The sequence below is a fragment of the Erinaceus europaeus genome, chromosome 5 (genome assembly GCF_950295315.1).
Source record: "Erinaceus europaeus chromosome 5, mEriEur2.1, whole genome shotgun sequence".
Lineage (NCBI taxonomy): Eukaryota > Metazoa > Chordata > Mammalia > Eulipotyphla > Erinaceidae > Erinaceus > Erinaceus europaeus.
In genome coordinates, this window is record NC_080166.1 from 105,372,736 (window position 1) to 105,400,676 (window position 27,941).

General features: G+C 37.4%; 1 pseudogene; it reads left to right on the forward strand.

The window, feature by feature from the left end:
- Positions 1-11,183: 11,183 nt before the first annotated feature.
- Positions 11,184-12,724, forward strand: LOC103113004 (KH homology domain-containing protein 4-like; annotated as a pseudogene).
- Positions 12,725-27,941: the final 15,217 nt, after the last annotated feature.

Below are 27,941 nucleotides of genomic sequence, written 5' to 3' on the forward strand. Positions count from 1 at the left end.
CATAAAAATTATCTGTCAGTACATACTTTTATGACAATGTAGAAATCTCTCTTCAATTAAATTGCATTTCACTGTTTACACTTTTAAAGTGAAACAAGCAAAAGAGATTCACATATGCTCAGTTGATAAAATGATAAATTCTAGCTTGTGGTGAGAAATAACAAAATTATAGTTATATCTTTAAATATTAGGATAAGAGTATTTGATGACTATTTTAGTCAGAAGAAAACACAGTCTAACATCATTGTGTTGAGAAACTAGATAAATTAAAATTGTCATTTTCTTGCCTTTTTGGTAAAAATTAAACTCATAGTCTAAGATATTTTTTTTTTCTCTTGGCATTATTCTATTAGTAGTTTTCTGCTAAAAAAATGACAAAGCTGTACTTTTCATATGTCTGTTGGCCATTACATGCCTTCTATCTGTTTATCTCATCTCCCTATTTGTAAAAAATAAATAAATAAATAAAACCTCTGGAAATTTCAAAGATTTAAAGAAAAAGAAACATTTCTATTGTCTAATATTAAGTTATTCATACTTTTCTTACATTTAAAAAAGAGTTTAAATATCCATTCATATTTTCTCTTAACCTTCCTCTTTCTATATTCTTCCTTTGCTATCATCCAAGAACATTTCGACACTATCCACTCATATAGCCAGCTGCTGTGTTGTGCAGTGAAATGTTTGAGAGATAGCTACATGCCAGATGGAAATCATAGGTAACAGTGCCAAATAGTGTATAAAAAAAGAATATGTCTACTTTCATATTCCAGTGGAGTCTATTAATATTTTTATGAACTCAGAGTTAGAAAAAATCCATACATAATTTTTTGGAAACTGTTCAGAAAAAAAAAAATACTAAGAATTTGGATGTTACATAGCAGAGCAGATGCAAGATAAAAGAAAGGCAAGGGTAGGAGGCTGAAATGAAATTTCAGTAGAGATAGAAAATAAAGTATTTTCTTAATGCAGGATGTTAAAATACCAAAATCCAAGTGTTATAATAATTATGCATTGTTTGGAAAACACAAAGCACAGGTATAATGAAGCAGTTACCATCTATAGCTGATTTGACTTCTCATGTCTCTCTGTCTCTCTTTCTCTCTCTCACACACACACAAACATTCATTGTTATGTTTGATATATCTGATGATATAGAATAAATGATAGCATGTAAGAGCCATATCCTGCATATAAATTTGACAGTTGTTGATATAAATTTGACAGTTGTTGATATAAAAGCTTTGGGAATAATAGCCATACTAAAGACCATGTGTTTTGTGATGATGTTAGCCAAATAGGAAAGCTTTATGTTGGTAGTCTACATAGAATCTATAATAGAAAAGAATTATAAGTTGTGGCCTATCCAGTAGCACAGAGAATAAAGTGCTGGACAAAGAAGCGTTTGGTTCCAAGTTGGGTCCCCATCTTTGCAAGTGCCAGAGTGATGTTTTAGCACTTTTGATTCCCTTCCCTTCCCTCCCCTCCTTCCCTCCCCCTCCTTTCCTCTCCCTTCCCCTCCACTCCTCTTCCTTCCTCTCCTCTCTGCTCCTCTCCTGTCCCCTCAACTGTTATCCTCCTCTACCTTGCCCTCCATTCCTCTTCCTTCCCTAATCTCCCCTCCTTTCCTCTCTTCTCCTCTCCTCTCCCCTCACCTCTTCTTCTTCCTCTCCTTTCCCCTATACTCCTCTTCCTTCTCTCCTCTCCTCTTCTCTCCTCTTCTCTCCTCTCCTCTCACCTCTTCTTCTTCCTCTCCTTTCCCCTCCTCTCCTCTCCTCTCCTCTCCTGTCTTCTTCTAACCTATACCCTTCCCTTCTTCTTCTTACATCATTGCCAGGCTAGCTTTGCGGGCAGGAGAGAGAGATGACCAGGGACTCATGGCTAAGAAGTATCTCTTTATTCATGTTGAATGCAGTGCAATTTCAGCTATCTCTAATCACAATCCTGTTGTTATATATACTCACCAAGTAGGGTGGAAACAGGATGTGATATAGAGAGGGTAGAGCGAAAAAAGACTGGTGGAAATCAGGGTGTACTACGAGAGGGGGCGGAGCAAAAAGACAGCATGAACCAGTGGGGATTAAACCAATGCCCTGCAGGCAGTGCGGTGCTTAGTTAATAGTGGTTATGTGTTGCATAGTATGCCAGCTCCCCCTGGCTTCTGCTTAACCATATGCCTATATAGGGATAGATTTAATCCCATTCAAAGATTTGGTCTATTTACATAAATCACTTTTACATTTACATAAAGCACTCCCTCCAGGGCATTGGTGGTTCAGTGATAGGATTCTCGCCTGCTCCACCCCCTCCTTGTCACACTCTGATTTTCACCAGTCACTTTTCTCTCCACCCTCTCTATATCACATCCTGTTTCCACCCTACTTGGAGAGTATAAAAACAGCTGCTCTTCTGATTAAAGACACTTGGAAATTGCTTTCCGGCTCCGAGAGTTCCAGAGTGTATCTCCTGCGAAGTTAGTGCAGCACGAGTTCCTGATCCATCTCCCATGCATCAGCCTAGATCGGCTCCAGTTGAATTCTCTCCAACCCAGAGAGCACTAGCTCAGGAAGAAGTACCCTCAGGCTATCCCGGCAGTTATGTAAATAGAATACAGTGTTAAACAGGGGGGGTTACACCAATGAAACAGAAGGGGTTTTAGAAGCAGAATTTGAAGCATACCAACACATCATAAATAAATAAATGTTCTTTTTAAAGGGGATTGTGTGCCCCACTCCAACTGAGCAAAGGAAATGGGATTATAACTGATAATATTTTTATGGAGGAATACTATAAGCATCAGGAACACTTTGGAAATCTTAAGAAAAAATGGTGTATGCAAAATGTGGATCTCTAATAATGAGTACACCTTTGTTATCCAGAATCAGACAATCTTCTATTTTCTGAAGAATCATAATGGAGAGAGTTCAAAATTTTTGCGTTTGTATTAGAAAGAGACTAGTAGGAGATGGGTGGACTCACAGCGGGTTAAGCACAGGTGGCGCAAAGCAGCACAAAGACCTGGGTAAGGATCCCAGTTCGAGCCCCGGCTCCCCACCTGAAGGTCTGCAGGTGTCTATCTTTCTCTCCCCCTCTCTGTATTACCCTCCTCTCTCCATTTCTCTCTGTCCTAACAATGATGACATCAGTAACAACAATAATAATAACTACAACAATAAAAAAACAACAAGGGCAACAAAAGGGGAATTAATAAATATTAAAAAAGAAAGAGACTAGTTAGTGTTTGGCTTGTTTCTTTGTTTGTTTATTACCTCCAGGTTTATATCTGGGGCTCAGTGTCTGCACACAAAATCCACTGCTCCCAGTGGCCATTTCTTTTCCTGTTATTTGATGGGACAGAGATATTGAAGAGAAGGTGATAAAGAGAGGGAGAGAGGAGCGACACTTGTAACATTTCTTCATGACTGTAAGCTTTCCTTTCTATAGGTGCAAACAGAGGCTTGAATTCAGGTCCTTGTGCATGATAACATGTGTGCTCAACTGGGTACTCCACCATCTGATCCATTTTTTTGTCTTTTTCTTTTAAATTTAACTTCATCTACTACCTTGTAAGGGGATTTTATTCACCTGTAGAAAAATATATAAATAATATCCATTGCCTACGAATTTAATGATGATGTCTTTTATTTTCTCCTTTTTTGTTGCCCTGTTGTTTTATTATTGTTGTTGTTGTTACAATGTTTTTTAATGTCATTAAATACTACTGATCTCTACCAGTAGATTACACACATCTATGTTCTCATAACCCAAGTATAGATAACTTGGGGGGTTCTTACTAAATTTTGTAGTGAGGCTATAAAAGAGGGATCAAAAACTGATTTCAATCATTTCTAACAGATTTAGATTTAATGTCAGTGAAAGAACTAATAAACTGTCCAGGGAGGTTTTGAGAATTGTACTCTGTAAGAGATCTCAATATTACTTTGAAGAGCTCTAATAAAAGGGGGCAAGGTATTGGTACTCCCCTTGGAGCCTACATACTCTCATGTGTGAGGACACAGATTCAAGCTCCCAGGCCCGACATAGAAAGGAAACTTCGTAAGCAGTAGAGAAGTGCTGCAAGTCGATTTGTCTGTGTCTCTCTCTCTTTCTCTCCTTTCCTACTACCCTCTGTCTATATAAGAAAAAGGAAAAAAGTGAGCTGGGTGGTAGCGCAGCGGGTTAAGCACACATGGCACAAAGTGCAAGAACCAGCTGAAGGACCCCGGTTGGAGCCCAGGCTCCCCATCTGCAAAGGGGTCATTTCACAGGCGGTGAAGCAGGTCTGCAGGTGTCTTTCTCTCCCCCCTCTGTCTTCCCCTCCTCTCTCGAATTCTCTCTGTCCTATCCAACAACAACAACAATACTAACAACAAGGGCAACAAAAAGGGAAAAAATAGCCTCCAGGAGTAGTCGATTTGTGGTGCAGGCACCGAGCCCCAGCAATAGCCCTGAAAAAAAAAAAGCCACTAGAAGCCATGGAGTCATCCATGTATGTATCAAGCCCCAGCAGTCACCCTCATGAAGAGAGAGAAGGGGGAGTGGGGGAGGGAAAGGGAGAGAGGGAGAGAGGAAGAGAGGGAGAGAGAGAGAAGAGAGGACCAAATTATATAAAATAATGAGTAAAGCAGAATGGGAAAGGATCATGCTACTCAGTGTTATTTATGTATCATTAGCATCAAGTGTGTTGCATAATAGGTGTGCTATCTCTAGTCTATATCTGTATATTTTATATTCTTAGAACCAAAGACTTCTAGATATTTCTGTATTCCATCACCATCATAAACTGTAACAATTTAAATCATCAAGTTATGTAATGAGTGACTAGCTGCTTAATAATATACACAATTTCTTTGTAATTTTTATGCAAAATGTTTAGGTTTATGGAAATCGTGTATATTTTTGTGCTAGCATTATATAAACTTAGTGTTGAATATATACCATATTTGTTGCTCTATGAATATCACATTAGGATCTGATTAAAATGCTCCTCTGATATCATTAGGATATCTGATCTATATTTGCATACAAATTTTTCATTTACTATTTTAAAGATTTGTTTTATGAAAGAGAGAAATCGAAACATTGTTCTGTCAAATCTGGTGCTAACATTGAACCCAACATCTCTCAAATGCTGTCATTGTTGTTTTTCTCATTAAATCACCTACTGGTTATTCATTTGAACATTATAAAACAAAAACAAGTGTCTCTCCTTTCTCCATTTAAAGTTTTGGGTCTTGTCAAAATGTAGTTGCCAATAGGTATGGGGGTTTATTTATGGACTCTCAATTCTATTTCATGGCCAAAGTGTCTCTTTTTGTTCCAGTACCAGGAAGTGGTGATTAAAATCACTCTATGATATAGTTTCATATCTGGGAGAATGTTGTGTCCAGTTTTGTTCTATTTTCTCAAGATTGCTTGCTTTGGTAATTCTAGGCATTTTTTACATTCCAGATAAACTTTTATAGCTTTTATTTTCTTAAAAAAAAAAAGTGTGTGTGGCAGGGGGTCATACAGTGGCACACCTGACTAAGCACATACATTGCCATGCACAATGACCCAGGTTTGAGCCTCAGCTCCCTACTGCTGTTCAAGCCCCAGCTCCCTAATGTAGAAGGTCATCACTGCAGGTGTCTCTCTTTCTCTCTCTCTTTCTCCCTCCCCCTTCACTTTCTTTCTTTAATTTCTAATTTAAAAAAGAAATAAAAATAAAGACCACCAAGAATACCAGCACCAAGCCCTGGTGGTAGGAAAAAAAAAAAAAGAAGTAGGTGAAACCTACGGCTCTAGGTAGAATAGTAATTTTGAAAATGTTAATTTTTCCAGTCCCTGAACATGGGGTATCTTTCCATTTCTTTGTATATTTTTCTACTTCCTTGTAGTAAGTAGATTCTGGGGAGTCAGGCGGTAGCTCAGTGGCTTAAGCGCACATGACGCAAAGCACAAGGATACCAGTTCCAACCCCCGGCTCCCCACCTGCAAGGGAGTGGATTCACAAGCGGTGAAGCAGGTCTATAGGTATCTGTCTTTCTCTCTCCCTCTCTGTCTTCCCCTCCTCTCTCCATTTCTCTCTATCCTGTCCAACAACAACGACATCAATAACCCCAACAATGTTAAAGAACAAGGGCAACAAAAGAGAAAATAAATAAATAAATATTAAAAAAGAAAGTAAGTCTGTTCAACAAATGGTTTTGCGATAATTGGGCTGAAACATGCAAAAGAATGAAATTGAACCAATACATTTTACCACACACAAAAGTAAACTCTACATGGATCAAGGATATGTATGTTTAACCAGAAACTATAAAACATTTGGAGGAATAAATCAGCAGACCACTTTTTAATCTAAGTTTTAGAGGTAACTATAATGATTCAAACTCAAGGAAAACAAAACCAAAAAAAACCCAAAAAAACCAGTAGAACTATATAAAATTGAAAAGCTTCTACATGGCAAAAGAAGCCACAACCCAAAGAGAGAGACTTCTTACAAAATGGGAAAAGATCTTTATATGCCTTACATCAAGGAAAAGGTTAATAAACAAAATAATAAAGAAATCAGGGGGGAAATGATCATATCCAAATGTAAGGAGAGGATATGAACAAAATATTCACTGAGGAGCCAGTAGAGTTATGAAAAAAATGGCCCAAGTCACTGATTATTAGAGAAATGCAACTGAAGATAACAGTGAGATACCCCTTCATTCCTATGAGAATGACATCATCAGAAAGGACAGCAATGACAAATGCTGAGGAGGTTTCTTCTGTCTTTATCCCTACAAAGGAAACCTTCTCCACTATTGGTGGCAATGTAAATGATCCAACCCTATAGAGAACTCTCAGAAGGTTATAAATGCACCTACATTATGACCCAGCAATTCATTCTTTTTTCATGTTTTTTTTGTTGTTGTTGCCCTTGCTGTTTTATTGTAGTTATTATTGAAGTCATTGTTGTTGGTTAGGACAGAGAGAAATGGAGAGAGGAGGGCAAGACAGAGAGGAGGAAAGAAAGATAGGCACCTCTGCAGACCTGCTTCACCACTTGTTAAGTGACTCCCCTACCGGTGAGGAGCCAGAGGCTCAAACCAGGATCCTTACCAGGTCCTTGTGCTTTGCGCCACATGTGCTGAACCCGCTGAGCTACCGCCTGACTCCCTGTACCCAGAAATTCTTCTCCTGGGAATATATCCTAAGGAAACAAATATGCCCATCCAAAGATCTGTGTACACCTATGTTCATAGCAGCACTATTTGTAATAGCCCAAACTTAGAAACAACCCATGTATTCAACAACAGATGACTTGATAAGAAAGCTTAAAACTACTCATCTATTAAGAATGAAGAGGTCACCTTATTTTGGATGGAGTTTGAATAAATCATGTTAAGTGAGATAAGTCCAAAAGAGGATGAATATGGGATGATCTCACTCTTGGACATAACTTAAGAAACAAGAATAGAAGGGGGAAACACAAAGTAAACCTTGGGCTGGGTTTGGTGTATTGCACCAGGGCAAAGGACTCTGGGGAAAGATGACAGGGAGTGGGTTGAGGGTGGCCTTTGCAGTCCTAGTGCATGATGGTGGAAAATGATCTATGGTGGGGAGTGAGGGTGTTTTCCAGACACCTATCATGGTGAGATAAGAAATGTTATCTGTTTGTCGACAACTGTAATGTAACCCATTACAAAAAGGGGGGGGGGGTTACATCTCAGAGGTAGAACACAAGGCTAAGTTCATGAAGTTTCAGGTTTGATCTCTGGTACCAGATACACTAGAACTGAGCAGTACTCTGTCTGTTCCCTCTCTCTGTAATAAAAATGAAGTAAATATAACAAAGGTAAAACTTTAATGTAATCCATATATAGGTAAGAAAACAAAATTATGTATTACCAAAAAAGGTAAACAAAAAACAACCAAAAAGCAAAGATACATCTCTGTTCATAATTTATAATTACAATAGTATAACTCACTTCTAGCTGGTTTTTGTCCTGGAAGAACACATATACTAGGGACCTCATCACAATAACAAGTTCTTGTTTTCAACAAATTTTACTGGATAGTGACAGCTACTTGAGATTAGGCAAAAGACTCATTTATTCATTTTTTATTAATTTAATAATGATCAACAAGATTGTGGGATAAGAGGGGTGCAATTCAACACAATTTTCACCACCAGAGTTCTGTATCCCATCCCCTCCATTGGAAGTTTTCCTGTTCTTTATCTCTCTGGGAGTATGGACCCAGAATCACTGTGTGGTGCAGAAGGTGGGAGGTGTGGCTTTTGTAATTGCTTCCCTGCTGAACATGGGAGTTGGTAGGTCGATCCATACTCTCTCTTTCCCTAGTGGGCCGGGACTCTGGAGAGGTGTGGGTCCAGGGTACAAATGGTGAGGCCATCTGTCCAGTGAAGTCAGGTTGGCATCATGGTAGCATCTACAACTTGGTGGCTGAAAAAGCATTGAGATATAAAGCAGAGAGTTTGTAGTAGTGCAGCAAAGTACAAATCTCTGGGTTGAGGGTGAGGGTGGATATTCTGCTTCACTGGAGGGGAGGGAACACAGACTTTTGGTAGTGGAAATGGTGTTTATGTACACTCCTATTAACTTGTAGTCATATAAATCACTATTTAAGAAATAATAAAATATGAAAGATATAAAGCAGAACAAATTGTTGAATAATCAGGAACCTAAAGGCAAGAATATAACAGATGAGATTTGGGGTCTCCACTTTGAAACAGGCCCTATTTTGAAATAGGGCTATTTTAGGTATATTTCAAGGGGCCCATGACTTTAATGTCATAATCATGATATTGTAATGACTAGCAGTGCCTAAAGTCTATATTATAAAAGCTACTTGAACAGAAATTTTAGTGGAAAATTACAGAAAAACAATTTTTCTTGTAAAACATATGTGAAAGGTTCATTCAAATGATTAAAGTTTATGATGAACAGAATTAACAATACTTATTTGAAATCTAAAGCTCTTAGTGTTTTCTATCTTATTTTGATTGAGGAAATATATCCTCAGACTTTTCCAAATGGTTTAATTTAATATGAAATCAATTTAAACAAAATGAGAGTAGAAACTACAATTAATATTTTAGTGAATTATCTTATGTGTATCTCAGTTCTTCATAAGTAGAAAATATATTTGAAAGAAATAAAAGTCATGACTAAATTATTATTCTCCAAACTTTCTGGGAAATGTTTATATATTTATAACAAAGTCTGGATGTGTTTAAACATCTACTATTAAACATTTTATAAAACATACTAAGCACTATAATAAAACATTATTAAATAATAGAATTCAAAGAAATTCACAAGGAAATATAAAAACTTTTCATAAAGCGATTACTCCAAAGCAAACATTCAACATTAGGGCAGAGAGTAGCTCCCAGTCTTGAAAACAGGTCAACTTCCTATGGAAAAAAAGTACAGAGATTTTTCAAATTATAAAAAGTAGACCTACACTAGGATTTGTTAAAGAGCGAAATCAAACCACCATCCACTGCAAGGAAGCAAAAGATGTTTATTCATGAATTGCAATCCGGGCCGAGATGGTGACTGGTGTTACTCTACCAAGCTCGACTCTGAACAAAGCTCTAACCATACAATTTATAGGAATTCAGACTACACTCAGGGAGGGGGAACACATCACCTTATCAGCCTATATCCAATCATTTCAAACTTAGCAAAAGCCTGATCTATTCAGAGCAAAGCATGGGCTAGTTTTAAACATCACAGCAGACCAATAGGTCCCGGTCAAAGTGGGGGGTCACCACATTTTTTTCTCTGTTGGGACCACCCGGCCATCTGTTTGCAATTTTATCAGGCCATCTGTTTTAACTATCTGGTAACGGTATTCCTATGCAGAGGTCATGAGGAGGCCTGTCCGCTGTAGGGTCATTCAAAATAATTGATGGCCTTCACTGTTTAGGTTCTGTTGAGGGGAAAAGGGCAAGGAATTTTCCACCTCACTGGGCAGGAGGGCAAAAAGCAACTATATTTAAACTATTCTTAAAACTCAAACTCAAAAAGCAACTATACTTATAACTATTCTAGAGTTACTGCCTCTAACAGGATTCAGCAACTCAACTCCCCAGTATATGTAGGATACCAACATTTAAGACATGAGGTAGAGCTACAAAGTGACTGGGAAACCAGCTTGCTGAATTATCCCCTAAGGGATAGTGTCTTTTTAGTATGCTACTTCCTTCAGATGCTTTCTAGATAAAAGAGATCATTAGGTTAATGATATATACAGAAGTACTAATCTTGATCTTTGCCTGCATACACAAACTCACAAACTTTGATCTGTTATTAAAGAAAACCCTAACTCAAAAACATGTTATTATGATTTCAGATATATGTCAACATATACCCCACTGTGATTATAAAAAGCTGACTTACACGGTAATAAAGTGGATCATTCCCTGAGTGGTTCCAAAGGTTCTCTGATGGTGAGTTTTTTCAGACCTTCTCTTGCAGGCTAGAGCATTGACCTACCACCACAAGTATACATCCAAAGGACACGGAAAACATTGATAAGAAGTGATAAATGCACACCTATGTTCATTGCAGTGCTATTTAAAATGTTCAAGATATAGAAACAACCCAAATATTCAAAGACAGATGAGTGGATAAAAGAAGATGTATTTTTTACACAATGGACCACTGTTGAGCTAGTAAAAAAGGATTTTACTTTGTCTTTTGCTACAGCATGTGTCTAATGTGAGAGGGTCATACTGAAAGGATCAGATGTCAGAAAGAGAGGTAAAAAAAAAAATTATAATCTCAGGGCCAGGCAGTGGTGTACCTGGTTAAGCGCTCACATTACAGTGTGCAAGGACATGGGTTCAAGCTCCCAGTCGGTCCCCACCTGCAGGGGGAAAGCTTCACAAGTGGTCAAGCAGGGCTGCAGGTGTCTCTCTGTCTCTCTCCCTCTCTACCGCTCTCTCTCCTCTCCTCTCCATTTCTCTCTGTCTCTATCCAGTAATAAGTAAATAAATATCTTTGAAAGAAATAAAAAATTATAATCTCTCAGATGTTAGATATTTAAAAAACATTTTGAAATTACAAGAGAAAATTACTTTGTAAACTTTTTTCAAAATTTAGCTCTTAAATTAATCCAAGTTCATTACCTATTCACAGATGTGAACAGGTAATTTAAGAGAAGTTACACATATTAGCATGCACAAGGTCAAAGCTGCCACAAGTACAAGCCCAATTTTCAATGGTACTGTAGTTCCTGTCTATCACTAGCCAGCACCTATCACACAGCTGTCTCCAGCCGTCAGGGATGCACCATGTTCAAAATAATTTGTCTGTGGATCTAGAACATGCTGTGCCCACTTTTAATGTCAAGGAGAAAGTGGAAGGTCCAGGCTGCTTCTGCTTGCAGCATATTCAGGTTGAAACAAATGTCAAAGTATTCCTACCAGGCAAAGGTTCAGGCTGCATTGAACCAGTATGTGGCCGAGAAACTTTTTTTTTTTGCCTCCAGGGTTATCGCTGGGGCTCACTGCCTGCATTACGAATCCACCGCTCCTAGAGTCTATTTTTTCCCTTTTCTTGCCCTTGCTGTTAATCTTTGCTGCTGTTACTGTTGTTGTCATTGCTGTCGCTGTTGTTGAACAGAGAGAAATGGGCGGGGGGAGAGAGAGGGAGAATAAGACAGACACCTGCAGATCTGCTTCACCACCCGTGAGCAACCCCCCCCTTGCAGGAGGGGAGCTGGGGGCTCAAACTGGCCCCTGAGATCCATGCCCGCTGAGCTACTGCCCAACCCTGACAAGAAACTTTTAAACCTATGTGTATGTACATCAGTCATCTCAAACCTGAAGGTCTTGCTGCTGCCAAGAAACAGTGAGAACTTGTAAACAGTTCGTACAGAATATTCTAGGTTTGTAAATCAAATTAACACTGCTGTACCTTTACCAGGCTATTCACAAACCTCTGCTATAAGTAATGTCCGTCCTCAGCTACCGTATTATCCATCCAATGGCTAAGAGTCTAGTTACCCTATTGTCCCCCCTCCTCAGAAGCCAGTTCAGCCTCCCTGTGGTGTCCCAAGTATTGTGCCATCAGCTGTTTTATTGACACCTGGAATTTTGCCAGTGATACCTATTGGAACTCCACCTGTGCCAGTACAATACCCGGTAACTCAAGTACAGCCTCTCATTAGCACTGGACAGAGTCCAATGAGTGGGCATTTTATTCCTGCTGCTTCTGTCAAAACTGCCTTGCCTTGCTGGGCCCCAACCTCAGCCCCCACCCCCGACCCAATACCCACTCCTAACTCAACTTCAGGCACAAGAAGAGGCTACCAAACGAATGAGAATCTGGACTTCTTGGATACCAGGTACAACCTTCTCCAGTCAGAATGAGATTGAAGGTGCAGGATCGAAGCTGCAAATTCCCCAGGCAAAGAGTGAGAGAGGGACAGGTAGTTGATGCCCCCACCAGCCTTCCCAGTGATTGGAATAAAATCAGAGTCTGATGAAAGGAATGGATCTGGAACCTTAACAAAGAATCATGATTATCCAGTCAAGAAGATGAAAATAACTGAAAAGGGGTTTGACTTACTGGCATATTATACCACAGACTCATAGGATGAAGAGGAACACGGACATAAAAATGCAACTAGTTTTCCACAGGGTTGGAATCTGGGTTATCAGTACCCTTCACAACCACGAGCTGAACAACAGATGCTGTTCTGGATGGCCCCATAGGAAACGGTGGTACAGAGCTTTGAACCTGGTAACTCTTCTTTAGTAATAACGCATGCATTTGATTTAACAAGAAGCCTCAAATGAGAGCCGCCTTGGACCTTTGTAGAAGTTACAGATGCAGTGTCCCCTTTTCTTAAAGGGGCTTCATTCCTCATAAAATATTGTTATTTCTGCAGTGGCATAGTATCTGTTAAAATTTACTTCGAATCACAAAGTTGTCTCACAAGCTTTTTAACAGTTGGTGAAATGTACTTATTCCACGAAGCATCTCAGCAGGTTCATCCCCATATACATTTAACCCTTTTCCAAATGAATAGCTCCTATTCAGGCATAAAGTTTATTTTTATTTTACTACTATTTGCTCATTTTTGATAACTGGTTACAAAACAAGCCTTACTATCTGTGGTGAAGTGATTTTAAGATATCATTTCTGTATTGAAATCTAAGAACTCCTCATTTCTATTTCATCTTCAGATTCTGTTGTGGAAACTGCAGTTAAGAATCCAGGCTTAGCTGGAGCTAGGGTAGGAAAATGGAGCCGCTTCTCCATTGTGTCTTTGTCTCAACTAGCACCTTCCAGCACACTTCTTCTCAGATAACTTTTCCTGTTGTTTCACTCCCCTTCTAAGCTCCTTGTCTTCAACTGGGTCAGAGTAAACTGACTGATCAAAAGCTGGTCAGACTCATCACAGAAATGAAACACAGTGGACTATCTCAAATAGAGATTTGACTGCTCATAATAGGATGGTGGACTTAATGACTGAAAAGCATCTTGTCACTTTTCTTAGTATTACAGGTTTTGCCAAAATAACTTTTTTGTATCAAATACTGATGTGTGAAAGTGAAGAAGCTAGTCTACTCAACCAGGAGTAGTTTGAGATACTGAGCAGTCATTTTTATACATTTGAATACTCTACAGACTGGCTTTGTATAAACCCTCTGGTTTCCTACATATTGTAAATATTTAGGCTATAATTTCATTATAAATAAATGTACAAATATAAAAAAATCACTAACATTACCTCTTCAGCATGAAATCTTTGAGAATCAAAATCAAAATATAACAACAAGTAGAAGGCAGAGTTGAAACTGTGGCCTGGTGTACTCCTAAGCTGAAAGCCGGTAAAGGAGTGGCCAAAACATCTTTTTATTTCAGGGTAGCCAAAGAGAGAAAAAAAAAAAAAAGGAAGAAGAAGAAAGAAAGAAAAACTCCATTCAAAACTAGAAAAATGACTGGACTGAGGCACAAAGATGGAAACTATGGGTCAAGTGTGGAGTTCATATTCTCTTTCTAGTTTCAAAAAAAGAATGTCATAAATGTAATACTGACCTTTGCCCAAAAGTAGGGCTTTTGTGAAGCTATAGTCCAGGCAGGTGGAGAGAGGAAATCACAAACCCTTGACCAGAGAATGAACTAAGCCGCATGCTGTTTGGAAGAATACATTTTCTATAACCCCAAAATAAGCACTCAGCATTGGTCCAAACCAAGATTAAAGACCTTTTCTCTTTCTCTCTCTCTTTTTCTAGGAAGCTAAGGAGAATAATGGAGAAAAACATGCTCAATTGGGAAAAAGTATAGAAACAAAGAGTAATGGATAGTAATTGAAATACCACTTCACACACACACACACACACACACACACACACACACACACACACACACACAATCAAACAAAAAGCCAACAGTGGAATATATATATTGAGTAAGACAGACATTAAAAAATATAAGTGTATATATATACTCCCTTATGAATTTTAAATAGAATACTATCTGGAACAGGCTTGAAGATATTTCAACTACTTCTAAAAAATAGATAACAGAAATTATTCCTGCAAAATAAATGCTGAAGCACACCAAAAATTTCTTTTCAGTTGATTATTAACAAGAAATGTGAAAAATGCTCTAAATTAAAATTAACTGATGCTGAGAAATTAAGATGTAAAACAGAGTAATTGCTAAAAAGTAAAAGCCCACCAAACCATCCTTCTCCCCCTCCTCATGTCATCAGTCCCCCAACCAGCCCATAGAGCTCCTCCCTTCCCCTTTCTGACTCCCTGGATAAACAGTGATTTAGGGGAGTATGAGATGTACTGACAGCTATTTTAGGGAAATACGGAAATGTAAATCTGTGACAGCCACAGGTCTATAAATCAATTTTTCCTAAATATTGTGATATTGAAGTTGGAGGTGAGAGAGAGAGAAAAAGAGAGAGAGAGGGAGAGAATGTCCCTACTTCCTGAGGACAAGTGTTGCAATAAGAGAAGCTACACTGGAGAAGCATGTGCCTATATTGTCATTTGGGGCAGAGTGGGTCGGGAGTAATTGGAATGGTTAAATTTGGGTGTTGGATTGTCAGCAAAGTTTAGGGCTCTGAGTGCTGGGTAGTAGTTATAAAGCTGGCTGCTGGGTAGTGATAAGCCAAAATCAATAAAAGCTCACATAAGCACTGAGACTGATAGATTGATTTCTTTCTATAATTAGTAGAAAATTATCTGTTTAAACTTTTAAACTGTATTTATTTACTTAATTTTATAGGACACGGAGAAATTGAGAGCGAATGGGGAATAAAGAAGAGGGAGAGAGATAGACGAATTATCTGCAGCTCTCTGTCACTGCTCATAAAACTTTTCTCCTGCCTGTGGGAGCCAGAGGTTTAAACCTGGGCTCTTGAGCATGGTAACATGTGCACTAAGTAAGGATAGGAAATTATTTTTAAAAGAATACCAAGTGGTAATAATGTAGGTCTTTAAACAGAGATACATCTCAGTTACTGAGAACAAAAACTCAATTGAGACCTTTATATGTTGAGTGCAAAAGGTGACTATTGAAGGATAAAAGAAAATATTAAGCACAGTTTGGGATATATATATATACTATATATAAATGCTCTGATACAAATTATTTAATCAAAATTAAATTCCACTTTGGAATTTTATTGTATTATCATTTACAATGAAAATTAACTTAAAATTGATGTTGAAAATTGTCATTATATATTTTGAAATTAAGTCAAACTAGTATTTACTGTTAGTGGAAAAATGAAGACAGTTTCTAGGACATAAAGACACAGTTATTTATTGAAAGAAATATGTAAGAGCACACTTTCACCAAAAACATATACAAAAAGAGGAGTGGACTATAGAAAACAAAGTCAAACCAATTTAGTTTATGTATTTATAAGAAGTTCAACCTATGTCTGTAAACGAAACATAAATTTGAAGAATGTAGCTAGTGATCATGCCATGGCACACTTGACATGCATTACCATGTGTGAAAATCTGGGTACAAGCCACCAGATCCCACCTATAGTGAGGAAGATTCATGACTAGTGGAGCAGTGCTACAGGTGAAAGAGGAAGAGGGGGAGAGAAGACAAAGGAGGGAGGTAATAGGGATAAGGAGTAGGGGGGAAGAGGAGGAAGAAGAGACAAAAAAGCAAAAAGAAAAAAATATATATATGGCCTTAGGGAGTAGCAGTACAGTTTTGGTGCAGGCACCAGGCCCCCAAAAATAAGCCTGGTAGAAAAAAATTAAATTAAAAAAATAATTTTAAAATAAATAATATATAAATATAGTTAAGGGAGGGCTGTAAGCACACATATAAGCATGCTCAGGGGCCCAGGTTCAAGCCCTTATTCCCCACCTGTAGGGGAAAGGTTTCATGAGTGGTGAAGCAAGTGTAAATCTTTGTCTCTTTTTCTCTATCTCCCCTTCTTTCTTGAGTTCTTTTTGTTGTGTCAAACAAAACTAGAAAGATAGAAAAAAAAATGGAAAAAAGTGACCACCAGATGTGATGCATTGGTAGTGCAGGCATCAAGACCCGGTGTTGGACCTTAAGCCATCCCCTGATCCCCCCCTGCTTCATTGCTGATACTGTGGCCTATTTACATAATCATTGTTTTACCTGAAAGATTCCCCACCCATTCCTTTGATCTATCTTCTTTCTACCTGGAGACCCTCCCTGCCTGCAAGGTACATTAATTCCACGAGTTAAAACCCTAGCAACCATTGCTATGGAAGCTTTCTACCTTCCTGATATTTCTTCTCTCCACCCCCTTTCCCAGCCATCTCTGTTCCTGACTTGCCACTTCCCGTTTTACCCTATAAAGCCCACTTCTGTTCTTGGTTTTGCTCTCTTCCTTTTTTTTCTCTCCCGAGTCCCAACCTGGAGAAGAGCTGGCATGCAGAGCGGGTGCGGCCATTGCGGTTTGGTGCCACATAGTTTAACCTGCTGTGCTCACACCCAACTCTGGAGCTCCCGCATGAATAAAGAATTGTATTACCATGCTGCCACGAGTTCCTGGTCTCTCTCCCGTGATGCAAGCCTGGCAACCCAGAGATAACTCTGGTGGCAATAAATAAATTAATAAAACTAAGCACCTTGTTTGAGGATATAGAAAACTAAAATTTAAATAACTCTAACAGAGAGCTGAAAGGGAAACAGAAAGAGACAGTCTGCTTAACAAATAAAAATTGCTAAGCATTTGCTCTTATTCTCAAAGAATGAAATGAATACGCTGAAGAACAGACCTCATTAAAAATTGTTAGAATTAAATATGGATGTTAAATACTTATGGACATCAGAGTTTAAGATATATGACTTCCAAATTCACTGAGAAAGCTCAGAGCATATAAGAAATATAAGCAGTACAACAAAAGTTTCCAAAGAGAAAGAAAAATTAGGTGAAAGGAGGCTTACTAATAGTCTGTTTTGAAGATATTAGAATTATACAAATGTATGTTCAGAATGATTACAAGTAATATGGTGGAATTATTAAAACTATAACAAGTTTTGGAGCATAGTTAAAACACAAAAGTTAACAAAAAAGTAGACATCAAATGTGCCAATTTTTTAAAATAAAAGTTACAATAATATCATTTAAGTATGATATAAAAAGAGTGGATAGGAAAACAGTCTACAGAAGAAATGAAAAGAGGGTGCCAGGTGGTGGTACAACTGGTTACAGTGCATGAGGACCTAGATTCAAGCTCCCTGGTCCCCACCTGTAGGGAGAAAGTATACACAGAGTGAAGCAATGATGCAGGTGTCTCTGTCTCTCCCCTCCCCTCTCTGTCTTTCCTTTCCCTCTCAATTCCTCTCTGTCTGTGTATCCAATAAAAAAGTAAAATTATTTAAAGAAAATATCATGAACTTTTATATACCCTAAATGAGGCTAAACTTTATAGCAAAGTCAAAAACATAAAGTTATGACAGTAGCAGCTATTATATATTTCAGAGCTATGTAAATCATCCAAGTAGATATTTAAAAGAAACTGATAACTACTCATATTCTTATTGAAGTTATATACTGCATATTTAAACTGCTAAAGGAGAGACCAAGCTTATTCATTTTAACACAGGCAAAGTATCTTGAAAATAAAAGCAAACTGCCTTCATCTCTTGGGAGATAAAATACTATCACCAGTTAATTTCTGTTTCACATAATGAAAGCTGGCATCTCATTTATTTTCCTTGCAAATGTTTTGATTTTGATTTAAATGATTTGACTAATCGATAGGTTATGATTTTTAGTGATGCTAAACAGTTAATTGCTTAGTCTTTATGTTAACTAGTAGTTTCTACCAGTTTTCTTTTGGAGCTTTGCTGGATTATAAGAAGCCTAACTACCCTTATGACCCTGTTCTGAAGAGGCATGAGACACACAGAACCAAGTATAGATGTTATAAGGAAAGTTACAGTTGGCTCCAAATAACACTATAGGTGCATGCCCTTCAGCACTTGTACCATAAACATTTTTTTTTCAGGCTGACATAAAACATGAATGGATCAATCAATTTGAACTCTTGATTCAGTTCAGACACCAGCTGAATACTACTAAATGATGTCTGTTGGTGTCTCCTGGATGTTGATGCCACTTAGAATCAAGTAATTGCTAGATAGAATGTTCCTAAGTCCATTGTTTTCTTATATTTGTCTAGGCTTTTCTCCACCTCTTCCATTTCCAACTCCGTGTGTGTGTGTGTGTGTGTGTGTGTGTGTGTGTGTGTGTGTGTGTATGAGAGAGAGAGACTAGGGCCTCACACATGCATGATTTCATGAACTGAGATACTTTTCTCAGAGATAGACAGATGGGAAGAAGACTATAGCACCAAATTTTTTTCCATTACCATAGTACATCCCATGTGATATTAGGGCTCAAATCTGGATCACATACATGGAAATCCTACCCAGTGAGACAGTGAGATATCTCTCTAACTCTTGAGTTAATTATTTTAATTTTATTATTATTACTATTATTATTTTATTAGTGATTTAATAATGATTAACAAGATAAAAGAGGGTTAAAATAAAAGTGGGATAAAAGAGACATAATTCCATATAATTCCCACCACCAGAGTTCTGTATCCCATCCCCTGCATTGGAAGCTTTCCTATTCTTTATCCCTCTGGTAGTATGGACCAAAATTAATTATGGGGTGCAGAAGGTGGAATGTCTGGCTTCTGTAAATGCTTCTCTGCTGAACATGGTTGTTGGCAGGTGGATCCATACCCCCAGCTTGTTTCTGTCTTTCCCTAGTGGGGTAGAGCTCTGGAGAGGCGAGGTTCCAGGAAACATTGATGAGGTCTTCTGCCCAGAAAGTCAGGTTGGCATCAAGGTAGTGTCTGCAACTTTGTGGCTAAAATGTGGTCAGATGTAAAGCAGGACAAAATATTTAATGAACAGGGACCTAAATGTGAGAATACAGCAGATAGCGCAAAGGGTCTTCATGTTGGAAGAAGCTAGGAAGTCTATTTTAAGTATATTCCAATGGGCCCCTGACTTTAGTAATTTTTGCCTGATTAATATAGATAACTTGGAGGTGGGTTAAAAGTACTGTCTGGGAAGATAGTGTCAGAGTTAAGAATAGAACTAGAAAGCTGACTAAGGCCAGAGAGTATCTCCCAAACATGAGGAAAGTATATAAATATTCTTAACTGTAAACTCCATCGATCTGATCTAGGGCTCACATCTATTCATATTTACCACAGCAGCCTATGTAACCTCTGCAACCCTGTCAATCTGAGCTCTAAGTCCATGGTTACAACTAGGAACATTCTAGGCTACACTCATTTATGGACCAGTCTTCATCAAGTGACAGAGTATGCTGACCCATCCTCCCTTTGGAGAGTGGGGCATCTCTACCATTGCTGTTCTACATTGAGGGCAAGGTTCTGTAGAGGCCCAAAAAGTGGTTATTATGATGTATGTTAGACTGGAAACTATCAAATGCTTAAAAGAAAATATTAGTGGAACTAATTTCCACCTAAATTTCATGAGCATTTTTGATAATATAGACCCTATTGTGAGGAAGGCTAAGACAAAAAAAAGACAGTGGGATTGTATTAAATTGAAAGGCTTCAGCAGAGCAAAATAAACCACCACCTTAACAAAGATATTCCTCACAGAATGAGGGATCTTTACATGCCACACATCAGACAAGAGGCTAGTATCTGAACTATATAAAGAGTTTACCAAATTCAGCAACAAGAAAGCAGATGACCCAATTCAAAAGTGGGAAGAGGATATGAACAGAATATTCACTGTAGAAGAGATACAAAAAAAGGCCAACAGATATATGGAAAAATGCTGCAGGTCACTGACTGTCAGAGAAATACAAATAAAGACAACAGTGAGATACCACCGCACTCCTGTGAGAATGCCATACATCAGAAATGATAGCAACAACAAATGTCAGAGAGGTGGGGACAAAGGAACCCTCCTGCACTGCTGGGAATGTAAATTGGTCCACCCCCTGTGGAGAACAGCCTGGAGAACTCTCACAAGGCTAGAAAAGGACCTCCCTTATGACTCAGTAATTCCTTTTCTGGGGATATATCCTAAGGATTCAAACATAACCTAACAAAAAAGATTTGTGTATACCCGTGTTTATAGTAGCACAGTTCATAATAGCCAAAACCTGGAAGCAACCCAGGTGTTTAACAACAGTGGCTGAGAAAACTGTGGTATATATACACAATTAAATACTAATCATCTATTAAGAATGATGAAACCACCTTCTCTGACCCATCTTGGATGGAGCTAGAAGGAATTACGTTAAATGAGATAAGCCTGAAAGAGAAAGATGAGTATGGAATGATCCCACTCATAAACAGAAAGTGAGAAAGAAGAACAGGTAGGGAAATACAAAACAGAATTTGACTGGGATTGGAGTATTGCACCAAAGTATATATATTTTTAATTGCGATCAGGGTTATCACTGGGACTTAGTGTAGAACCAAATATAGCAAAATGTTGATGGTTTAAATTTGTTGGCTGTTTTTTAATGAAATAATGGATAACTGAAATGTACAATGTTTTTAAATAATATATCACATTATATATGCATATATGTGTATGTAAGAATCAATATTGAAAATGTTATTTGTATAATCTACCACATTTAAAGATTGAAATAAGGCCAATTCATATCACCTCCAAAAGAACCAGAACAAAAACCTGAAGTGTATGGTATAAATAAATAAATTTATCTATTTATATTTAACATTTAAAAATAAGCTTGACTTAATGCACTATTTCATAGAGAAAAAAATGGTTTTGACTGTCACAGTCAATATTATTCCTTGGACCTAAGATTTTTACAAAATTAAGTATCCAGGGATTTGTTCTCATAGACATCTCTTAAAAATTATGAAATAAAGCACAAAGAAATAAATGGGTGGAATTTAGATTCTGCTACTAAAAGGATTAAATGTGTTAAATGTTCTGATCATACAAAGATAAACAGATGGCTTCTATTCAAGCAAAGCAAAGCAGTAATTATACACATCTGTACAATACCAATAAAATCTAATATCCAGAAGCTATTGGCTGCCATTTCAGACAACAATCTCTGAGAATAACATTTGTATAATCATTTAGTCGTTTTTCATAAAAACTATGACACCCAAATAATTTTATCATACAAAACACAAGAAATTTGTCTTTGATTCATTCATTCCTTTAAAAAAAAGAGAAAAATAAAAAAAAAACCTTGTTGACTATCATTTTAAAAACTCAAACTTGTTAGTCCTAGTATTTCTTTGCCATTTTTATTTCTTTGTGTATCAGTTGTTCCTGTTTATAAAGAAAGTTCATGTTTACTCAGCTATTTGAAGAAACTTGTATATTCCTATCATCGGGGGTATGATAAATATTACACCTCCAAAAAATCAAGCTAAAAATATTGATCACCAACAAATCTGAATACCATTCTTTGAATTCTAAACATTTCTCCTGAATTTTCATACACAGGCAGAAATGCCATCACCTAAGTAGGGTGTTGCAATTCCAAGTGAAAGAACAGCAGCTCAGCCATCTGGAGAGATACTTTAAAGGTTTTTATTGTCCAATTGGTTTCTCTAGTTCTGTATGGCAGCCTGTAGACACCCACATTTTCTGTCTAGAAGTGCAAATGAATGCTTTTATTTCTGGCAGCTCATATAAAATGCTACACTCCAGCTAGCCAAACTGAAATGCTTCTGGCAACCAAAGTAATTTCATTAGCCCTGTTAGAATGGCATGTATAAAATTCAGATTGTGCCTGGTAAAATCAGTTCTCATTACTAGTCTTAATGATGCTAATATGCTTTTCTATATAGTAAGGAGTTAGTCTAATGTTAAACTCAATGAAAATACATGTTCTTGAATGTGGCTATTGTGCAATTTATTATGACAAACACATTTTAATTTAATAATTACAGAGAAAATAGACGTAGAAGAAGTAACTGAGTAATGTGAGAACATAAATGTTTATTTCAGGTTCTTCTTTCTTCCAAATTCCCTTTCACATTTCAGTTATGTTTGCATTGACCACTATGGTTAACTGACACATAGACACAAATGAAGTTTTATTGTTTAAAGGCTTACCTATGGCAACCCAGCTAAGTAAAGATAGTGAAAAAATAACCTTTATTGATGAGAAAAGTCTTCTCAGCAATACTTTGATATCTGTAATTCAATATGTACTTATTACTATTTTATCCAGCATTTAAAAAGTTACAACTAGGAACACTGAATAGAAGGACAAGGGACAGATAATCCATTTCTTCTATATTTTAAAATTCATTTAAAATGTCTTAGATGTAAGCAAATGCCAGTTTAAAAAAGTTAAAAGTTTGTAAAGAATATCACAAAGAATAAAAATTCAACGAATAAAGTAGTTGTTGAATGGATAGATTTCAACTTCATGAAGAAAACGGAATCTTGTGCAAGTATTAAATGGATATAAAATTGCATTTCAGTTAGGCATTTATCATATATATACATATATATACATATATATGTATATATATACATATATATGTAATAATAGTAAATGTTTGCTATTGAATAGTAAAACATGCCAAGTCAGTGCTTAATAAATATTGGTCATTATTTATGCACACAATTCTTTTTATTTATTTATTTTTTTATTGGGGAATTAATGTTTTACATTCAACAGTAAGTACAATAGTTTGTACATGCATAACATTCCCCACTTTCCCATATAACAATACAACCCCCACTAGGTCCTCTGAATGCTTCTTGGACCTGTATTCTCCACACCCACCCACCCACCCCAGAGTCTTTTACTTTGGTGCAATATGCCAATTCCATTTCAGGTTCTACTTGTGTTTTTTTTTTTTTTTTTTTCTGATCTTGCTTTTCAGCTTCGGCCTGAGAGTGAGATCATCCCATATTCATCCTTCTGTTTCTGACTTATTTCACTCAACATGATTTTTTCAAGGTCCAGCCAAGATCGGCTGAAAACGGTTTAGTCACCATTTTTTACAGCTGAGTAGTATTCCATTGTGTATATATACCACAACTTGCTCAGCCACTCATCTGTTGTTGGACACCTGGGTTGCTTCCAGGTTTGGGCTATTACAAATTGTGCTGCCAAGAACATATGTGTACACAGATTTTTTTGGATGGGTGTGTTGGGTTCCTTAGGATATATCCCCAGGAGAGGAAATGGAGGATCATAGGGTAGGTCCATTTCTAGCCTTCTGAGAGTTCTCCAGACTGTTCTCCACAGAGGCTGGACCAATTTATATATTTTGGTTATCAAACTCTTGTCTGATGTATGGCATGTAAAGATCTTCTCCCATTCTGTGAGGGGTCTCTTGGTTTGGGTAGTGGTTTCTTTTGTTGTGAAGAAGCTTTTTTTTATGTTAGAATTCTATTTCAACCTTTATTTTTAAATTTGATTTTATCATTTTATTGGGGAGATAATGGTTTATTGGAATGTGGGCACACTTTTTCATCTTCCTATGATAGGCATCTACAGAAGAGCCCCACCTCAAACTAAGTAAGGTCCTTTTTCTACCATAGTGAATCAGGATTCCAATACCCTTTCTATCCTTTCCTCCCCCAGAGTTTTTTGCTTTGCTGCAATACACCATACAGAGATGAAGTTTCACTTTGTTTTCCCTTTATTTTTCTTACATTTTATTTATTTATTAGACAGAGACAAATGAATCAAATGGGGAGGGGTAGGAGAGGGAGAGGGAGTGGGGAGAGAGAGAGAGAGAGAGAGAGAGAGAGAGAGAGAGCGAGAGAGAGAGAGAGAGAATAGACACCTATAGACGTGCTTCACTACTTGTGAAGTGACTGCCCATAGGTGTGGAGCCAGGGGCTTAAACCAGGATCCTTACTATGTGCGTTTAACCTGGTACGCCACCACCTGGCCCCCTTATTTCTCAATTTCTGTCCATGAGTGACATCATCCCATATTCATTACTCACAGTGAATGCAAAACACCTTTCATAATTTTGAAATAAAATTGCAAGATAGAATTAAGCCAACACTGAAAATTTTGGTTAATATGTCCACAATTAGTATCTATTATCAAAAGGTATTTTTAAGAAACTAATTCCACTCAACCCTAGGCAACGTGTTATATTAAATTCCATCTGATTATATAACTGATTTTTCTTTTTTTTTATTTAAGAAAGGATTAACTAACAAAACCATAAGGTAGGAGGGGTACAACTCCACACAATTCCCACCACCCAATCTCTATAACCCACCCCCTCCCCTGATAGCTTTCCCATTCTCTATCCCTCTGGGAGCATGGACCCAGGGTCATTGAGGGTTGCAGAAGGTAGAAGGTCTGGCTTCTGTAATTCTGTGAAGAAGCTTTTTAATTTGATGTAGTCCCATAGGTTTATACTTGCCTTAGTCTTCTTTGTAATTGGATTCCTTTCATTGAAGATGTCTTTAAAATTTATGCAGAAAAGAGTTCTGCCAATATTTTCTTCTAAGTATCTGATAGTTTGTGGTCTAACATCCAGTCTTTGATCCACTTGGAATTTACTTTTGTATTTGGTGAAATACAGTGGTTCAGTTTCATTCTTCTGCATGTTTCAACCCATTGTTTCCAACACCATTTGTTGAAGAGACTCTGCTTTCCCCATTTAATAGTCTGAGCCCCTATGTCAAAGATTAGATGTCCATAGGTGTGGGGGCTCACTTCTGGGCTCTCGATTCTATTCCACTGGTCAGTGTGTCTGTTCATGTTCCAGTACCAAGCAGTTTTGATGATAATGGCCCTATAATACAGTTTGAGATCTGGCAGTGTGATGCCTCCGGTTCTGTTCTTTTTTCTCAAGATTGTTTTGGCAATTCTAGGTCTTTTCTGGTTCCAGATAAACATTTGTAGCATTTTTTCTATTCTCCTAAAAAATGTGCTTGGGATCTTGATGTGGAGAGCATTAAATTTGTAAATGGCTCTGGGTAGTATATTCATTTTGATGATGTTAATTCTACCAACCCATGAATATGGAATATCTTTCCATTTCTTTGTGTCTTTTTCAATTCCCTTGAGTAGTGACTCATAATTTTCAGTATACAAGTCTTTCACTTCTTTGGTTAGGTTTATTCCTAGATATTTTATTGTTTTTGTTGCTATAGTAAAAGGAATTGATTTCTGGATTTCAATTTATTCTAGCTTAGTGTTTGCATAGAGGAATGCCACTGACTTTTGAATGTTAATTTTGTAGCCTGACACCTTACTGTATTTCCTGATGATTTCCAAAAGCTTCTTGCTGTATTCTTTAGGTTTTTCTGTGTATACTATCATGCCATCTGCAAATAGGGAGAGTTTGACTTCTTCTCTTCCAATCTGTATCCCTTGAATTCCTTGTTCCTGTCTGATTGCTATGGCAAGAACTTCCAACACTATGTTGAATAGTAATGGTGATGGTGGGCAGCCTTGTCTAGTATCTGATCTGAGTACAAATGCTTCCAGTTTTTCACCATTGAGTATCATGTTGGCTGTAGGTTTGCTATATATAGACTCCACTATCTTCAGGAATTTTCCATCTATTCCCATTTTTTGTAGTGTTTTGATCATAAAGGGATGTTGTATTTTGTCAAAGGCTTTCTCTGCATCTATTGATATGACCATGTGGTTTTTGGTCTTGCTTTTGTTGATGTGGTGGATCACATTGATTGATTTACGTATATTAAACCAAACTTGCATGCCTGGGATAAACCCCACTTGGTCATGATGAACAATCTTTTTAATATACTGCTGTATCTGGATGGCTAGAATTTTGTTCAGTATTTTAGCATCTATGTTCATCAGAGATATTGGTCTGTAGTTTTCTTTTTTGGTTGTGTCCCTGTCTGCTTTTGGTATCAGAGTGATGTTAGCTTCATAGAAGCTGGCAGGGAGTATTCCAGTGTCTTCAATCTTCTGGAAGACTTTTAAAAGTAGAGGTATTAGTTCAAAAGGTTTTGTATTAGTACAAAATCTTTGAAGGTTTTGTAGAATTCATTTGTAAAACCATCTGGTCCAGGACTTTTATTTTTGGGGAGATTTTTGATAACTGTTTCAGTTTCATTAGCTGTGATGGGTCTGTTCATGTTATCCACTTCCTCTTTACTTAGTTTTGGAAGTTGGTAGGTATCTAGGAAATCGTCCATTTCTTCCAGGTTCTCTAGCTTGGTGGCATATAGTTGTTCATAGAAGCCTCGCATGATATGTTGAATTTCTGCAGTGTCTGTTGTGATTTTTCCTCTTTCATTTACTATCCGATTTATTTGGGTCTTCTCCCTTTTTTGTTTTGTGAGTCTGGCTAAAGGTTTGTCAATTTTGTTCACTCTTTCGAAGAACCAACATTTACTTTCGTTGATCTTTTGTATGGTTCTTATTCTCAATGTTATTTATTTCTGCCCTAACTTTAGTGATTTCTGTCCTGGTTGCTTTAGGGTTCCTTTTTTTCTTCTTCTTCTTCTTCTAGGTCTTTAATATGTGCAATCAGGCTGTTTATTTGTGCTTTTTCTTGTTTCCTAATGTGCTTTTACGGCTATGAACTTCCCTCTCAGTACTGCCTGAGCTGTGTCCAAATATTTTGATAGCTTGTGTCTTCATTTTCATTGAAGTCTTGAAACATTTTGATTTCTTCCTTGATTTCCTCTTTGACCCAGAGGTTGTTAAGAAGTGTATTGTTGAGCTTCCACATTTTAGTACTCTTACTAATCTTTGTTGATTGTTAAGTGCTAGTTTAATTCCACTGTGGTCTGAGAAGATGCTTGGGATGATTTCAATGCTCTTGAATTTGCTGATGCTTTCTTTGTGGCCTAACATATGGTCTATCCTTGAGAATGACCCATGTGGATTTGAGTAAAATGTGTATTCCAGTTTCTTGGTGTGAATGGCTCTGAAAATGTCCAATAGTTCTAGTTTATCTATCTCTTTATTTAGCTTTATTTCATTTATGTCTTTATTGATTTTCTGCCTGGATGATCTGTCAAGTTGAGAGAGTGGGGTGTTGCCCCTACTATGACTGTGTTGCTGTTAGTATATTGCTGTAGCTCTTTCAGTAAACGTTTGATGCATTTAGATGGCTTCTCATTGGGTTCATAGATGTTAATAATTGTTAAGTCCTCTTGATTGATCCTCTGAGCATTAAGTAATGTCCATTCCTATCTTTTTTTTTTTTTTTGATGTTATCATTGTTAGATAGGACAGAGAGAAATGGAGAGAGGAGGGAAAGACAGAGAAAGGGAGAGAAAGAGAGACACCTGCAGATCTGCTTCACCACTTGTGAAGCGACTTCCCTGCCATTCCTATCTTTTTTAATCTTATCTATTTTAAAGTCAGATATGAGAATAGCTGTTCCTGCCCTTTTTTGTGGGCCATTGGCTTGTATGATAGTTTTCCATCCTTTCACTTTAAGTCTGTGTTTGTCTTGTTGAGTTAGATGGGTTTCCTGTAGACAACATATT